Genomic DNA, 19307 nt, shown 5'->3' with positions numbered 1-19307 from the left:
TTGAAACATCTGTTTATATTTTCCAGAACAACTGACCACAGAGTTAAGGGATCAGAAAAATATCAATCTGTAAACATGTTTAGTACTTCAAATGAGGAAAATAAATATGCGTTATGGATGTGACCAAAAAAGTCTGCGAGTTTACAGTTTACAACATATTTTGTAGAAATTCTGTAAATTAAACTGCACAGCCCAAAAAAAAAAAAAAAAAAAAAAACAATGCTAAATAAAAGGATAAAATATGTCTCTCTATAGAATAAAAATGATTGACTTTATTTTATTTGAGATTTTAGCATTTATGAGGAAAAAGTGTCGTTACTGATGTGACATTTCTGCGTTATGGATGTGACTGATGTGAAATTGCCACTTGCGTGACTTTGGTAAAACAAATACAAGCTTGAAAACATTGACAGAGACATTTTTGAGTATTTCTAAAGTACTGTAAAATACAAGCCTACATAAAAAAGGTAGAAACGGTTTCCATATTTTGGTGAAAATTTAATGTTTCTCATGGCAAGGTTGACATTTGCATGGAATTGCTCGAATCTAACGAGGAAGCGCTTTCTCCTACCTTTCACAGCCATGGAAGCTTCCTGAAAGTCGCAGTTGATTTTGTTGTTGACACTGGACTTCATATTCCCCTAAAAAGAAGCTGAGTCGAATGTAATAGTCTTGGGGGTCCACATTTCAACAAGTTGAGCTAAGTTGACGCCATTTCAGGACGACGATTAATCCTATCAAGAGACTGAATGACAAACGACCAACAGGTAAGCTTCAAAAATAGCGCGCACTAGAGTGTGTTGATATCATCGTCATCCTTAAAAAACACGTGCGGTTAATTAATCCGTATACCTATATTATTTTAAGTATTTTAGACATGGTAGAGACCGGGTCCAGATTTAAATTTTTGAGTTATGAAGAGCTTTTACCTCGAGTTGATCATGTAGGCCTAACGTTAAACAGGAAGTAAAACGCTGCACGAGACGAAACTTAACAGCTTTTGCTTCAGTCAGTGTTGACAAGCCATGTCATAAAGTGGCGCTAATGTTAAGAAAGTACAAACCCCAATAATGACGAGACAAACGTTCGCTATAAACTTAAACAATACAGAAAGAAAGATTAATTCCTCAATCATATTTTTGTCAATTGATTAATTTGGTTCCCCTGCAAGAAATAATTTTTGATTGTGATTATTAATTAGTTGTAAAAATCATTATAGTCTAATAACGGTAACTTAGTTATTATTGATTCAGTGACGACTTGTGACATGCTCCCTATATGGTACTTTTTTAATATTTGCTCTGAAATTACATGTAGCTAAATATGACTTCAAAACAGCACTATTTATTTGACTGAACAATGTTGAACTGTGATAGTCATTGAATTCTAATATGATTTCTGATATTAATTTATATTATTAAGAAGAAAGTACAAATGTGTGAATATAAACTTTTCCTCACTTTAGTCATAGGCTGCTAAACCAATTCAATTACGAATAAAATAATAATAATTTAATAATAATAATGCAATAATAATAATATTACTTTATCAAAATCTCAGTAGTAAGTGTCAATATAGGGTCATGGGATATTAAACAGTTTTTGTCATGCTAGAGATCAATTGCTGTAGATTGACTTTACTCACCCTCACCTTTTTTTTCTTTTTTTTCTTTTCTAAAGGATTTTTTGCTGAAACCAAGAATATATACTGCATGATGGACAAACAGGAAGGTAAGTTAAAATTAAAAAGCAGAAAAGTATGCTTTCTGTTGCAAAACCTTACAATTACAAAGTCACATTTAACATTAAATAATATATAGAAATCATTAACTAATGTGCTTGCGTCCGACTCAGATTACTGTTGCCAACTATCTATTGCAGTTCAAAAGATATATGAACAAAACTCCTGAGCCCAATCAGAATTTCTTCAACTAACTTTCTACATAGAACCAAAATTATGCTTTTAACCAGATAACTTGGGGTATATTTTAAGAAGCCTACCTCATTTCCACATTGAATCGGAGCTTTATTTTTAATGTAAATTTGTTCTGATGCACTGAATACATAGTGATTATTGATTCAGTGTTGAAATTTGATTGACCTACAACCAAAAATAGACACTGAATCGACATCTGTTTGTTATCTGGGTTACAACAGATATCTGATTTTAAAAAATGCAAGTCAATAGCTACTGGCACTTTGATAGTAAAAAAACAAAAACAAAGACAAAATAAAAAGAATATTTGTACAGTGATGATTAGGCATGGTATAAGATTCTGGCTGTATGATAACCTTGGATAAAAAAATCACGGTTTGACGGTATTGTGAATACAGCTCTAAAATATGCTCTTTTTAAATGTCTGAGTAAAAAAACTAAAACCTTTTCTCCCTATTGAACACAATATATTTAATTTTGAGAAACAATCATAATATTTTGGAACAGTAAACTGTCAGGCTGAATAATTCAAATGAATCATTGACTTTTGCAGTCTTCATTAGTTTCAAAAACATTGATTTCATTACAATTTAATACAATATCTTTGGATATCTTTACTACTGGAGACACTGTTTTCCTAAAAAACGAAACAAAAAAGTAAATAAAAAAACATACATATACCTTAGGAAGGGTAACGCAGAAAATTTTCGCGGTTTTAAAACCTTGACTTTTCCAAACCGCAGTATACCTTGCAAACGGTTGTCATCCCGTGCCTGCTGATGATCAGTTTGTGCATAGGAAACGACTTTATCTACAACATTATCCACTTATCCGTTAAGTCGTGACATATGGAATACTGTTTTTGGGTTCAAGCCGCTACTCGGTTGAATTGAGAAAATATTTGTTTATGAGCCCTTTTTAGTAATTCATTCTTTCATTCATTTTCTTTTCGGCTTAGTCCCTTTATTAATCAAGGGACGCCACAGCAGAATGAACTGCCAACTTATCATCACATGTTTTACGCAGCGGATGCCCTTCCAGCTGCTACCCGTCTCCGGGAAACATCCATACACTTTCATTCACACTCAAACACTACGGACAATTTAGCCTACCCAATTCACCTGTGCTGCATATCTTTGGCCTGTGAGGGAAACCGGAGCACCCGGAGGAAACCCATGGGAACTCAGGGAGAACATGCAAACTCCACACAGAAACGCCAACTGATCCAGCCGAGGCTCGAACCAGCGACCTTCTTGCTGTGAGGCGACAGCAATACATACTGCGCCACCCCTTTTTTAGTAATCTTATTTGGTGTACACAACAATATCTGGACTTGCTGCATTACAGACATCAATATTTAAACAATTTATAAAAAAACGAATCACTTTTTGGCCATCTGATATTAGGCATGGTTATATATATTATGATTATGATCATGAAAGTATTACATTGCTTTGTCAACTTTTATTATTACCATTTGTTGAGCCTTCCAATACAGTTTGATAGAGCGATTGAATCCGGAAGCTGCTTTGCATGAAGTTAGACTTAACACATGGATTACTTTTAAAATAATGTGTTTATTATTCATCAAAATAGCAATTGTTCTTTTCCTGGATAATGGATTTTTATTTTTAAAATATTATGTGAGGTTTATATTGAGACCAATCATTTTAATTTATAAAACATTAATGAGTCATCAGGTGCCATGGGTGTTCATTTGTTTTGTTTTGTTTCTCTTAAAGTGTCATATCAGTTAACTTTAAATTTGTGAATCACCACAGACACAGTTTCAAAAACTTCTTAAATGTTTTACTGACATCTAATAAGATACATCTAGAAGGATAAGCATATTAACAGCAGATTTTAATTTTGGGTGAACTATCCTTTTACATTTGGTGTAAATTGTCACAGTAGATTTGCTAAACTCTCGCTGGCATTAAACCAAAAAAAATTGTTCCCATGCCATCATGCTGGGGAATAACAAGAATAACTAGTCAAAGTCTAGAAAACATTTCATTTGTCATTTGAAGAAGTTCTTCCCTTTTTAGTAAATGTGCACTGACCCCTCCAGGTGGCTTCGGGTGTTTGTTGCTTTTTGATTATAATGCAGGAATGCTGGACATTTGAAATGACATAGTGGTAATTACAGCCATCTAATTACACAGTGGCTGATGCCTGCCTTCAAGAGGTTAGTGCAGAGAGTCCACTGACCCGTCAACTGTTTGCAATTGCAGCCCGAACCAAAGCTGCCTTCGGGAATCTGCTCAACTCCAGCACCTAAAAGAATGATATAATATTATATACAGTAGCTATATGTCGCTGACAGCTGAGACAACTCTATAGACCACATTTATTCCAAACATAAAGTGTAATGCAGCTGGCTTCAGCAGAAAACTATGTGTTGTCTAAGTGACGCACATCTGAGAATTTGTTTAACCAAAAATACTGAGGTTCCATTTGACAGGTTTTAACTGTGAAATTTCAATGCATGGAGAAAACAAGCCTTGACGTGTCTACACAAGTGTAACAATAAGTAGCAATGCTAACACTTATTTGGATTGGCTGGCGGTGCTGGATAATTCTGCCTGTGGTTTTTAACATGACATGGTTTCATTACTAAGCTTATTTAAACATTTCAACTGCTCAGTTAATGGATGCACATACTTTATAATACAATTTCACATCAGAAAAAAATATAAATATATGTTTGATCTTATGATGTTCTAATCTAAATATGACTTCAGTGTAATTGACAAATTATATAATGTAAAATATCTTTTATAAAATCTGTTTAATCTATTTCATTCATTCTAGAGGAGAGATTTGCCTCAACAATTAGGCAGACATTCACACTGTCTGACTATGAGAGGGAAAAAAATCCTCTCCATGTCTCTCAGGTTTCTCCGTTTGGGGTTTGTCCATCAACAGTGGCCAATTAAACTGTGCCTGACCAGTCTCTATTAAAACAGAAAGTGTTTACATCAGTTTGGCCAGTGTTTGCACTTGAAGATACTGAGAACCAAACATAACAGCAACATAGATAGCCTCTATTATGTCCACAAGGCCAGATCGAGTCCAAAATGTGGAACATTCTGCAATGTAACGGCTGTGAATACCACAGCAAGCATTTTTGTGTTGATGAGTTAACAGCATTTCAGCTTTATTAGGTTGGAGATTTCACTTTTTTTTCCTCAGTAACACTCAGATGGATTTTTTTGTGGTCGTATTAGTACTATCCTATTTATCATTCTTGAAATAAAAAAATGAATCTGTTGGCAACTACCACAGCAAATGTTTTTTTGTGTCGTTTCAATGAAGAAAAGCAGCACCTGTGGGATGTACATTTTTCTATTAATTACACATAACATTCGAACACATTGACATCACTGAGGTCTACAAGCTTGGTGGGTGGCCAATATGAGAAATCATGGTCCTAAACTTCTCTGGTTATGGTTTCCTCCTCGGTAGTTGTGTGCATATATAATTGAGACCATTGAAGTACATTGCAGGTCCATCTGCTTGGCAGAGAAGTGAATACTAAACCATCTGGGCCTCTACATGCGCCAGAAAAGGGATATGGATAGGTATTGTCTGAGATGGAGCACCTCAGGGGGTGCGTTATTCCACGAGGAACACACACACACATTCACAAAGATCCATACTGTTCCTTAAAGATAGTAATACTAGCATGCGAAATCTGCTGTTACTGAACTCCAGATGGAGTGAAATAATTCCGAGTCCCATCACCTCGAGTGATTAGTAAACTCTGATATCAAAGCAAATGATCATCAGTATCCCACTCGGTTAGTACACACAGCCACTGCACAGTGCATCGTTTGCTCTCAGCCCTAACGTTCACAGAATCAACCGTGAATACATAAATGATAACAGACATTCTGTTCCTGCCATCAGTTGGTAAAACGGAGTGCCATGTTGAAATGTTTTCTGCTTGTAATTCGCCCACCAGCTCTGTGGAGACACACATGCTCGCATTAAGGGCTTCGCTTGTGGTCAACACAGCGACTAATTGAACAAATTCTTTCCTTTCTTAGGGATACGTGAGACGACGTTTCTGTGCAGAAGGGGACGCTTGGTGAGGTTTGTTTATTCGCAGGATTACAGACATTAAGCATCAGTCTTTTAGGTTAGCCTTCATCCGTTTGGAAACGGATCGTTTTCTTAACCTCCAAGCGACTCTCTGTTCCTCCGTCGCAGCGGTGCCAATTCTGAAAACCGATCGTAGTTTTGACATGATGCTGAACTGCTCTCCTGCGGCCCGAGATACATCTGTAAACATTGGCTAAATGAAGCCGGTGGGGTTCTCACAATGAAACACCCCCCGCTCCCACCCCCCGATGGCCCTTCCATCCATTTCTGAGGGACTTCAGATATCCAATGGATGTGCTAAAAACCCCGCTGTGTCTGGTCCTTTAGCAGCGGACCTGTCACAAAGCCTCACACCTCGTGGCCGGCTCAGCGGCCCGTCTCTGGCTCCCATCTCTGACATCTGCTCAGGGTTGGGGTTTCATTCAAGAGGGGGGCAGAGGGAGTCAATCTGCTCTTTTAAAAAGAGCCTCACAGTGCCCTGGGTGCTGATGGGGAGGAATGAGGAATCCGCACCATTTCTCTTGCTGGCACCACTGGTGTGCTATTCTCCATCCCTTCCCCATCAACGCCACCACAACTCAAAGCCGTCTTTCATATCCTCCCACGGCTCCAGATTGACAGGCATCAGACAGTTCAGGTGATGAGGAGGAGAGGGTGTGAATGGAGATAGAGAGGTGCCATGTTTGAACACTTCCTAAAGAAGCACGCCCGATACTCGGCAAAAAAAAGGCCCCGCGCTTCCAGCCCTTTTTGGCAAGTCGACCATGATGACTATTTGAAGACTTGACAGATTGTGCTGATGTGTTTATTTAGTTGAGCAAATGTGGACTGGAGCTGTTTTCAAGCTTTATTTATGTTGCGTATTAACTCGGTCACCAACAGAAATGAGGCAACATCAATCATCCACTTGATAGGAAGAACGGTGAAACATTTATTTTAGCATCCGCACTTTTTTGCTAGGTGGATGGAAAAGAAATTATCAGCTCCTTTGTGCATTGCATTATAGAGGCTCTCATTTGCAAAATGTCACTTGTTATGTAAAAATAACATGTATCTTTTGAATCGTTTAACTGTTAGTTAATCAGAAAACGAAATATTCTGTCGTTATTTACTCAAACAGGTTTTGTGTTTCAGAAAGAGGGGGGGAAAAGCAACACATGTTTGAGCGAGTAAATAATGACACTTTTCATTTTTAGCTGAACTATCATGTTCACAGTAATAGGATATATAATAGACGGTGCATTAGCTATATGATGTATGATGTGGCATGTAGTCATGAATCATTAAACGTTTGGATGTATTTAAAACGCATTGATTAAATGGCTCCAGTGACAGGCTTTGCCACTGTGTCACGGTGAGTGGAGAAGCACAGACACAGAGCTGAGGATTGTTTCACCATGTAATTCCAGTCTCTGTAACTACTTTACCACCTGAACACAAGTGGCATTCTTCTCCAAGATAAAAATCACCTCGGCGCATTTGTAGGACATGTAGCCACTTACTGCTCGTAAAGATTAAGCCTTGGAGCATGACTTTTAAAGGTGGCGGCTATTATCACTCCGTGTATCCAACCGGGAAGGAGATGGGCTGCAAATGTATATTGTCCAGGAGATTTTAACGTGAATGAGCGTGTGTTTGTAATCGAAGTGCATGTGTATTCATTCGTTAGAGTAATGGTGTTGGAAATGTAATACCCGCAGGCTGCACAGAGCAGGTTTGATTGGACAAGCTGCGATTTGGAGCTAAAGCAGCACTTTTTCAGTGGGGGAGAGGTTGAGCGTGCCACACGCAAAAGCTGAAGAAGCCATGCAACCAGAACAGTCCATTAGATAAAGCTATTTCACTGGCTGATTATTTGCTAGATAAAATTATTAAAGTAATAAACGCTTACGGCAGAAGCCAGAGCTAATAAGCACATCCATTTCAGTCCTCATTTTGCTGGTTAGAACAAAAGGGCATATTGAATTAGGGCATAAATTCGCACCGATTAGTTGAGAGAATATGGCAGTGGGTAATTATTAGGACCTTATTTTACAGTTCTAAAAATGTTATTTACTATGCGCTTGAATAAATGGTTATTAAGCAATCAATTTCCAATTGATTGGAGGTTATTAGAAAACACAGAGTTCCAACAAAGAGTTGTAATATTCTTTTTTTTCCCTTTTTTGTCAGTCATTAGACCGATCATGCTGGGATTTCCAATTGAACTGTCAATTCAGCTAGCCTTGTACCATGAGCTTTACCAGTAGAACAGTTGTTAATGTAATCTAAATATACATTAATTGCCATGGGATTCTGACAGAATGTGAATGTTATTTTATTTAAGAACATGATTAGTGCAAGGAAAATTAACTCCTATGGGTTGAAGGATTCGTACAATCACTGGAGTTTCAACTGTTGTGACATTTGTTGCTTTAAATACAAAGACTATATCGCTGTGTGTCCGTCATCTGTAATTTGACTGTATACTTAGACAATCCTTAAGGTTAGAGCAGAACTAAGAAATCCAAATGTGTCTGAAAACTGAAGTAATATTAAACCTGCAGGACCTGACATATCACAGAATAGGCAGAAAATTCTAATTTTCTGGAACTGAGATGTTTATTTAACCAGCAAAATAAAATAAATAAATTTGTCGTGTACAGTTGAAGTCAGAATTATTAGCCTCCCTGTTTATTTTTTTCCCCAATTTCTGTTTAACGGAGAGCAGATTTTTTTTCAACACATTTCTAAACATAATAGTTTAAATAACTCCTCTCTAATAACTTTTATCTTTGCCTTGATGACAGTAAATAATATTTTACTAGATATTTTAATACACTTCTGTACAGCTTAAAGTGACATTTAAAGGCTTAACTAGGTTAATTAGGTTAACTATAGACAGGTTAGGGTAATTAGGCAATTTATTGTATAATGATGGTTTGTTCTGTGGACTAAAAAATATAGCTTAAAGAGGCTTAACCTTAGGCTTTGACCTTAAAATTATTTTTTTTAATTTTTTTTATTAAAAACTGCTTTTATTCTAGCTGAAATAAGACTTTCTCCGGGAGAAAAAATATTATCAGTCATACTGTGAAAATTTCCTTGATCAGTTGAACATAATTTGGGAAATATTTAAAAAAGAAGAAAAAAATTTAATCTCATTGACCATAACATTGTTGACAACAGAGAACATTTCAAGCAGTTTTTCTCTTTGTTTTTACCTGACATACTTGTATATCAAATCGTTAAAAAAAGTATTGCTCAAGTGGATATTATATAGGTCTTAGAAACTCGTGTATCAAATATTATACCATTAAAATCAGAATATTAAACCCCCTTTGAATATTTCTCCTTTCAAATATTTCCCAAATGATGTTTAACATAGCAAGGACATTTTCACAGTATGTCTGATACAATTTTTTCCTCTGAAGAAAGTTTTATTTATTTTATTTTGTCTAGAATAAAGCCATTTTAGGGTCAAAATTATTAGCCCCTTTAAGCATTTTTTTTTCTCGATAGTCTACAAAACAAACCATTGTTATACAATAACTTGCCTATTTACCCTAACCTGCATAGTTAACCTAATTAACCTAGTTAAGACTTTAAATGTCAATTTTACAGAAGTGTCTTGATAAATATCTAGTCAAATTATTTACTGTCATCATGACAAAGATAAAATAAATCAGTTATTAGAAATAAGGTATTAAAACAATTATGTTTAGAAATGTGTTGAAAAAATCTGCTCTCAGTTAAACAGAAATCAGGAGGGTTAATAATTCTCACTTCAACTGTACATGCAGCTTCATAGTTTTAAGAGCAGTAGAGAAATCTGAAAATATTTTTAATTTAGAGAAAAATAAATGTATTTGAAAAGCTTTACTCATTTGTACATTACAAAGAATCTATAGAAAGTTTTAATATATTACCTTTTCTTTTTTGCTGCTTTTCTAACAGTGGTGCATTAATATGTGATATATCAGTTAGTTTTTCAAAAAAGATACTCTTGTATAATTATTGTTTTTCACATTTCTAGCTCTGTCTTATTTTACATTTCAAAATATTTTCATTTTTATTGGCTGCCAACATCACCGGTTTTGGCTGGAAAGCTTTTGTTTTGAATTAAGAAATTCTCACAGTCACAGCAACGACATAATTGTCTGTTGAATATTCCTCAGATTGTGTCCAAACTCATGTTAGATCTCAGAACAAACAGACAAAGCCTGGTGTCATAGACAAAGCCTATGCGTAGTTTCAACAGAACTGATGGCAAAAGCATTCCATGTGTGAATATTTTGGCTTTGCTTGTCAAGTAAATTTTTTAGAATAGTTTACAGAGGCACAGCTTGAAATGTCTTTTTATGAACGTCAAGACATACTTCATCAACAAGAGTTATTAAATGCCTTTAAGCACATTTTACCTCTGAGAATGCTAGACTTTTTTCATCATACTAGCAGTTTTGTTCTTTCTGCAACTCCTTCAACTGTTAAGGTGTGAGACAAATAACAATACCACCCTCTGGACTGTGATTTTTTGAAGACTGGAGGTGATATAATGAATCACTTCCCATTAGCGAGGTTTCACACACATCACAATTATTATAAAGGCTCACAGTTTATTTTCAATGAAAGTGACACGATTTGCTGTCTTCAAATATCTTCAAATGTAGATTTAATGTATATATGCTAATGTCTGTGTGGCGGTTAACACAGCTTTCCATATTTAGGGAGGATTTTCAAGAGCATGTCCAATTATAGGCACCAAATAGCGTGATTTACATATTTAGCTCTTGTCACATTAGGGACAGACACAAGTGATTCCTGGTGTTTTCTGTCGGAGTGGGCTATGGAACCATTGCCCTCTAGAGGCCAATTTCCAGCTGATATATCCTCATCAATGCTTGACCACGCACCCACACCTGCTTGTGTGTGCAAAATAAAGTGAAAGCTGCTAAACTTTAGCAGTCAGTACATCAAAGCACATTGATTCAAAAGTGAATGTAAAGAACTGCTTCACAAGCTATTATACGGCTGAATATGAAATCACACTTTTGGGACAGAGAGTGCCAGTAGAATAAAAATATCCGTGATTAAAGTGTTATTTGTGCTGCTGATTTGTGAGCAATTTGTTCCAAATTTCTCAAATCAAACACCCTTGTCGCCCTTGCTGCGTTTTCTTTGGTTGCGTCTGGTTATCCTAAATATATTGCAGTGCGTTCGCTTCTCGGCCATATTTGCGATTCGATAAACGTGCTTGTGGGACGCGAGCTCCACTGAAGTGTGAATAAAAGGTTATGATTGATGCCGTGACACTTTTCTTCCAGCGCAACCTGCCTCGTTACAGACTACGGAAGATAATAGGCAGCAGGACAGGAAGGGGATGAACAAAACGGGGTCTGCGTTTAATTAACTGCTCCTCCATTGCGAATTTGCCTTGTTTTATCAAGAGAGATCCTGTTTTTCTAATTCGTCGGCCTTTGTTTCTCAGACAGGGAACGGATCTGGCTCTTTGGGACATTAAATAGAGAGCTAATTCAAGTGGAGGGGCTCTTTCTCTGGTACTCTGCTCACATAGTTGGGCTGGGCTCACTGGGCCCTTTTGTGTGCTGCCCCTCACCGCATGTGTCCCCGCTCTCCCGGCTGGTCAGATTTTTTTGTCTCCGCTGGATAATCAGCTTGGAACGGTCGAGTCAGATGTGGTGGGAACTGGGCCTGCTTGAGGCTCCTCTCTGAAGGTGTTTGTTGTTAAATAGAACAATTCGTCTGTCTCTTTAGAAGCCTGACAAAAGCAAATACTCCCTGCTGAAAATTTTCTTAGCCCGTCACACAAAGGCTCAAGTTTGTTTAAGAAATTGCTGCTAAAGAAAGCGTCAACCCATTAAGGTAATTATATGGAACCTGTGTCCTATAAAGGCTTAATTGATGTTAATGTTTGTCTAATTGGGGATTCAGGGAGAGCAAAGGACTAAAGGTCTTCATAGCACTTTCAGGCGAGCCTCTGAAAAGGGTCCTTCTGGTTTTCACACTTCCCACAATGGCTGCCCGTCTTTCTCACATTACTGCCTGTTTTCAGCTCCTTCCAGCATTCTGCAGCACTACTTAGAGCACAAAATAAGGGTGAAGAGCCATTGTCTGGTGCAAGCACTTCTCAAAGAGTGTTCCTGACAGGGATTGTTAGAGGACTCATGTTGAAGACAAGGGGGAGTGAGGGTGAAAGCCACTGTCATGCACTCTTGTCATGTCTCCGGTGTGCGGCAATGGGGCTCCTAATTGCTGCATCTGTTTTTTCATAGCGCCGATTCATTTAAACAAATACTTCAGTCAGCACCTCCTGTTCCTACACTGAGCCCGAGTTATCCATTGTGACTGTCAATGCATTTGCATGTGTTTGTGTGTGCAATCGAGGGGAAGTATTTGTTTAAATAGTACTTTTTCCTTCTACATCTTTTAATGGCAGACTCGGGCAATCCCCCCGTTGACGCGGACGTGATGTACGCTTTTCGCCTCCCCTAGTTTTCAGTTGCCGAGCTTGATGGAAACAATACCGGTGGACGAAAAACAAACAAGGTGTTTTGCGCTCCCTTAATGCTTAACTGATCTGTCTTTAAAACACTTGCGAGGCTCCGCTCAAAACTCTTCAAATATTTCTCTTGCCTCTAATTGCTAAGGTCGGAGTTAACAATCAATGCCATTTTCACACATACAAGTTAAAATAGGGGCAGCGGTGAATGGCAAACTGATTGTAGCGCTGTCAGCCTCCTGCATGGACCCTTTCTGCAGATGGGGAGTGAGAGGGATGGAGGGGGAGAGGCAAAGGCACTTCATTTAACTTGCACCAAGCTGATTGGAGTGGAGAAGGCAATTCAAATCTTGAGTGTAGTTCCCATTGCAATGCCTTTCCCCCAATCTCACCCCGTTTCCGCAGGCCTCCTGTCAGTCAAAAAGCACACAAGACGACCTTGGCAGATCTCTTGATGGTGCCCTCCATCGCCACACAATAGCGCAGTCAAAGACCTGGCATCTGCGAGACCCCCGTGTTCAGAGTCTATATGAAGGCAGTGAAATTAATGCCATACTATAACGCGATGTGCTAAATGGAGCTCTTAAAACAGTTTGGGAGGAGCACAATTGGTTCTTTGAATGGGCAGTTTTACTGGGATCAATTTTTATAATTGGTGTTGTAGCCAGAACTGATGACCAAGGCATTCTCAAAGTCACTCTATAGGAATAGCAAGACGAGTTTGTGATAAAGGTTTTTTTTTTTTAAAAAAAAACACGACTTTATCTTGATGGCATGTCTACATAAATGTAATATTTTGTTGGAACAATCATCTGCAACCACTTTAAATTTTATAATTAAAACACATCTCTGTCAAAATGTAATGCCTTCAATGAGTAACCCAGTCGCTGTAATTGTTTGGGACAGTTATCTGAAAAACATTGTAAAACCCTACGGTTGGATTAAAGTCGTCACCTAATCAAATTTGTTTCATTTTTATAAACTCAATTGTCAAAAATATATTCTTTGCTGTAGTGAAATGAATACAAGCAAAATAAAATTATGTATTGTTCATTAAATACAGTGCATCCCGAAAGTATTCATAACACTTCACTTTTTCCACAGTTTTTTTTTCATGTTACAGCCTCATTACAAAATGGATTGAATTAATTTATTTCCTCAATATTCTACACACAATACCCCAATAATGACAATGTGAAAAAAAAGTTTTAATAAATGCAAATTAAAAATATTTTATTAAAAATAAAAACCTGAAAAATCACATTCATTCATTTATTGATTTTCTTTTTGGCTTATTCCTTTTATTAATCTAGGGTTGCCACAGTGTAATGAACCACCAACTTATCCAGCATATGTTTTACGTAGCGGATGCCCTTCCAGCTGTAACCCATCACTGGCAAACACCCATATACTCTCATTTGCACGCAAACACTACAGACAATTTTAGCTTACCCAATTCACCTGTACTGCATGTCTTTGGACTTGTGGGGGTAATCGAAGCACCAGGAGAAAACCTACGCAAACGTGGGGAGAACATGCAAACGCCACACAGAAATACCAACTGACCCAGCCGAGGCTCGAACCAGTGACCTTCTTGCTGTAAGACGACAGCCCTACCAACTGCGCCACCCTGTTGCCCCTAAAAAATCACATGTACATCAGTATTTGCAGCCTTTGCCATGAAGCTTTAAATTGAGCTCTGGTACATTCTGTTTTCACCGATCATTCTTGAGATATTTCAGCAGTTTAATTGGAGTTCACCTGTGGTGAATTCAGTTGAGTGGACATGATTTGAAAAGGCATAAACCTGTCAAGGTCCCAGGGTTGACAGTGCATGTCAAAGCACAAACCAAGCATGAAAACAAAGGAATTGTCTGTAGACCTCAGAGACAGGATTGACCCGAGGCACAAAAGATCTTGAGGAACTTGTTTGAATGAGCACAGTGGCCTCCATCATCTGTAAGTGGAAAATGTTTGGAACCACTAGGATTCTTCCTAGAGTTGGCCGGCCATCTAAGCTGAGTGATCGGGGGAGAAGGGCCTTAGTCAGGGAGGTGGTCAATAACCTGATGGTCACTCTGTCTGAGCTCCAACGCTCTTCTGTAGAGAAAGGAGAAACCTACAGTAGAACACTCATCTGTGTAACAACCCACCAATCAGGCCTGTATGGTAGAGTGGCCAGACAGAAGCCACTCCCTGCCTGGAGTTTGCCAAAAGGCATCTGAAGGACTCTCAGACCATAAGAAACTAAATTGTCTGGTCTGATGAGAATAAACTCTCCAATTTTGAAAGTGAATACCAGGCTTACATTTGGAGAAAACCGGGCACTGCTTATCATCAGGCTAATACCATCCAGCATCATGCTGTGGGGATGTTTTTCAGCAGCAGTTACTGGAAGACTAGTCAGGATAGAGGGAAAGATGAATGCAGCAATGTACAGAGACATCCTGAATGAAAACCTGCTTCAGAGTGCTCTTGACCTCAGACTGGGGTGATGGTTAATCTTCCAGCAGGACAATGACCCAAAGCACACCGTCAAAATATCAATGGAGTGGCTTCATAACAGCTTGGTGAATGTCCTTGAGTGGCCCATCCAGAGCCCAGACTTAAATCCTATTGAGATATCTAAAAAATGGCTGTTCACAGTCGCTTCCCATCCAACCTGATATAGCTTGAGAGGTACTGCAACGAAGAATGGGCAACAATTACCAAAGACAGGTGTGCCAAGCTTGTGGTATCATATTCAAAAAGACTTGAGGCTGTAATTGTGCCAAAGGTGCATCAACAAAGAATTGAGCAAAGGCTGTGAATACTTACATGTGATTTTTCAGTGTTTTTATTTTATTTTATTTTTTTATGAATTTGCAACAATTTCCAAAAAATTTTTTTACATTGTCATTATGGAGTGTTGTGTGTAGAATTTTTAGGAAATAAAAGAATTTAGTTCATTTTGGAATAAAACATAACATAAAAATAAAATGTGAAAAAAGTGAAGCGCTAAGAATTCTTCCTGGATGCACTGTACATCTCAATTAAAAGCTAATGTGCTATCCCAAGGTAACAGTCATGTTTGCCAGTTAGCACAATTTAGTATCAAATCCACAGGCCAGGCTTTTTTTTAAATAAACCTGTATAAACTGCAAGTCAAACCTGCACCTTTTCATCACTCTTGACCAGTATTTTTGCGCGTGACCTTCTTTAGTATTCCGATGATACCCAGACACTCCAAGTGAAAAAAAGTCATATAGTTCGTATAAAAACATGTATCTATCAAAATGGATTGCGTTTAAGGAGTAACCTAGTCACTATATTTGTTTTGGGACAGTTCTGAAAAACACTAATCTGTAAAAGCATTAATTTTTCAGAATTGGTCTTCAAAGTTGAATTTGCAGTGCATTTTTAAAGTCGTCAACAAATCAAATTTGTTTAATTTTTGTAAACTCAATTTTCCAAAAATCTATTCTTTGCTGCAGTGAAATGAATACAAGCAAAATCAAAATATGTTTTGTTCATTAAATGCATCTCAATTAAAAGCTATTGTGCTGTCCAAAGGTAACAGTCATGTTTGCCAGTTATCATCATTTAGCATCAAATCCACAGGCCAGCCTGTTCTCAAAATCAATCTGTATACACGCAAGTCAAACCTTTTGCACCTTTTTATCACTCTTGACTATTATTTGTGAGCGTGACCTCCTTCAGTTGCCCGATGATACCCAGACACAGACACTTTAAATTAAAATTCAAACAGTTCATATAAAAACATGTCTCTATCAAAATGTCGTTCCTTCCAGGAGTAACTCAATCACGGTATTTTGTTGAGACAATTATCTGAAAACCTTGTCGACAAAGTGTCGCATTACTCATCAAAGTACTTTATGGGTGAATAATGACCACAGGTTGCGACCTCTGACCCCAGTGGACGACCTCTGGAGATATATGCGAGTCAATTTCACAAAGGTTTGCTGCCACACTGTTCCCTAGCCCTGCTGCTTCAGAGCAGAAATTTGACTCCGCAGCTATAATCACTTTAGTACTGTTTTTGCTCTTGGTAAGTGGACAAAATATTTGGATGATCTTAAGCAAGCACAATAATTGAATATGTGATTTGGTGGTAGCAGGTGTTTGGAATCTTGAGCTTGTCTTTACATAATGAAGCATTCTGTAAACAAAAGCAAGTTGTTATGTTGCTTCGGCATGCTGGGGATATACTCAAATGAAACAACTAATTTTCTTGATAGCATACTGTAATCATGCTGTTCCTCTACCACGCACTGTGCTGAGTGGTGTGATGCCTATTAATTCATTCTTCCTCTCTCCGGTGGGAGAGAAAGCCCTCCCCTCCTCTAGTAAACTGCTATTATTCATTACACCTCTATAAGTACAAATAATCGCCGGGGTTTGAAAGAGAGAAATAATTGTTGTTATTTGCTTTGATATGCCTGAAGTGTGGCTCACACATCTTAAATGGCTCGAACATGCCTGTTTTAACATGCACTCGTTCATTTGTCTCACCGAAGGGGGACGGAGCCTTTCAAATCACCACTCGAGCAGGTAAGAGACGCCTTGATTGAGCACTGACAAATAATGTACAAAATCCAATTTTTCCCTAAACCTCACCAGTGATCTGGCCAAACTTGGCCGTCAGTCGCTTTAAATCAACCTAATCATCCAATTTGCCCTTTCGCGTGTGTTACCGATCTAAAACCGGGAAGAAATAACCTAACCCCCAGAATTAATTACTGATTTGTCAGAACAAGGAGCTGGACTATTACTAGGCCTCTGAGTTGCCAAGCTACCCGTTTCAGTTGCGTCTAAATGAACAGCACGTGTGAAACAACAGCCTACTTTCTAGTGGTGATTTTGCTCTATGTATGTTGCATTTATGTTTGTGTACCTGTCAGTCTTCAGACTTTCACCACAGGGAACGGAGGAAAAGCCTATTTTTGCTTGAATTGCTGTGGGAAGTACTTTTTTTCTTGAGATACATGTAGCAGTATAAAATGGACCCATTTAATATACTGATAAATCTTAAAACACGTGTCTGCTTTGGTTTGGCTATGTTTCCGTGCATAGGACATAATGGCAAAGTAGATTTTTCCAAGTATCTGTATTGTACTTTACCGCACTAAATTCAATAAAAAAAAAAAACATGTTCCTTTATATTTTGAGCTGAGGACATTGTCAGCTACTCAGATGCGATTGTTATGTCTAATTCATGAACATGACAATTGAGACAAAAAAAAAACATTTATCTTGCAAATCTGTTTTGAAATTTGCATTGAAAGATTCATTAGTAAACTGGATTGATCTGCCTGCATTAGTTCTTGAATTACCAACAGACTCATTCAAATTGTCCAGTAAGAGCAAGTCTTCAGTTAACGACACACTGATCCAGATGATGCAATGACTCACTTAGTCAAAAGATCCAGTCAGATTTACTTTCCATTTAATGTCTCCCTGATTCAGATGGTCTAATGACTCACTGAGTCAAAGAATCCAGCTAGAGTGATTCTCCAGTCAATTCAAATGATTCAGTCACTCATTGAGTCAAATGATCCAGTCAGAGTAACTCTTCAGTTAACAACTCCCTGATTCAAACAATCCAATGACTTGCTGAGTCAAAGGGTCCAGTTAGAGCGAGTCTTCAGTTAATGACCCAGTGAAATTAGGGATGTCCAGGTCCGATCATGTGATTGGAAATCGGGCCCAATCATGGGGTATCAGACTCGAACGGAATCGAATGTTACAGATCAGGACTCAAATATCTATATATATTATCATTATTTTTTAACACATCTATAGTTATGCTGTGGCACAGAGTTAGACCTCTTTCATGACTGACACAGTAACGCGTGCGGCATGACAGCACTTTGTTGCAGATACGCTATTGGTTAAATGCCAGCAAAGTAGAATATGGCAGCAGCTTGAAACAGAAAGCGCAAGTATGTCTGTGGTCTGGAGGTATTATAAAGTTGATGACGAAAACGTTGCCAAAGCAAACTGTGAGATATGTAAACTTAGGATTGTCTACCGGGTATTTTAAGTTGAGGTGCTATTTGTTTTATATTAGATTTTTTTTATTTATTTACTGTTGCACTAAAGTCCAAAAATGAAGAATTTATGTTATTTATTCATCGATTGTTCAAGCTATACCTCGCAGAAATGCTCTGTTTGTTAACAGAGTTGTTGAATTTTAAAATAAAAATAAACTTTTTATTTAAAAATAAAAAATAGGGAACATCCCTAATCTGTTTCTTCTTCTTCTTCTGTTTTTTTAATTCTTTTTTTTATGTGTTTTAGAAATATCAGATCGGGTTTCAGTATACTCAAAATCAAATGACTGACTTAAAGGCAAAAAACTTGATCAGGCAACACAATCTCACGGCAATTCGTAATTTTTTGATTTAGTGGCTAATTCCTATGAATTCGTACGATCTAATTCGTTCAAATTAGTACAATTTGCTCATCCCCCAATGACAGTTGGGTTTAAGGGTGGGGTTTGGTGCCACGCCTCCTTTTTAAAATCGTACAATTTCATACGACTGAACTCATACAAATTCGTATGAATTAGCCACTAAACTGGCAAAATGGAAAATACTTACGTTTTCTCGTGAGATTACAAAAGGCTGGATCAGGACATACCTAAGTGAAATGATATGGTCGGAGTGAGTTTCTAGTTAACAAATTCACTGGATTCAGATGTCTGACTTGTCCAGATGTCCTCTTAGCTTGTCTTTATGCATGACTCATGCTGTGAAAAGTTATA

At 37.7% G+C, this 19307-nt stretch overlaps 1 long non-coding RNA gene across 5 annotated transcripts in view; it reads left to right on the top strand.

The window, feature by feature from the left end:
• The first annotated feature begins 323 nt into the window (after positions 1 to 323).
• The window catches only part of si:dkey-28g23.3, a 198238-nt gene continuing 179254 nt past the window's right edge, over positions 324 to 19307 (top strand). For 4 of the 5 annotated variants that reach the window (XR_015513460.1, XR_015513462.1, XR_015513461.1 and 1 more), the window contains exons 1-2: positions 570 to 767; positions 1680 to 1730. This is a non-coding gene — a long non-coding RNA (si:dkey-28g23.3). Of the gene's footprint in view, positions 468 to 569; positions 768 to 1679; positions 1731 to 19307 lie in introns of those variants that run through there. The other variant, XR_015513463.1, reaches the window with a different exon arrangement.

This window comes from Danio rerio, chromosome 17 (genome assembly GCF_052040795.2).
Source record: "Danio rerio strain M-AB ecotype USA chromosome 17, GRCz13ab, whole genome shotgun sequence".
Lineage (NCBI taxonomy): Eukaryota > Metazoa > Chordata > Actinopteri > Cypriniformes > Danionidae > Danio > Danio rerio.
Note: the sequence above shows the minus strand (reverse complement) of the source record. Positions and strands in the feature narration are given on the sequence as shown.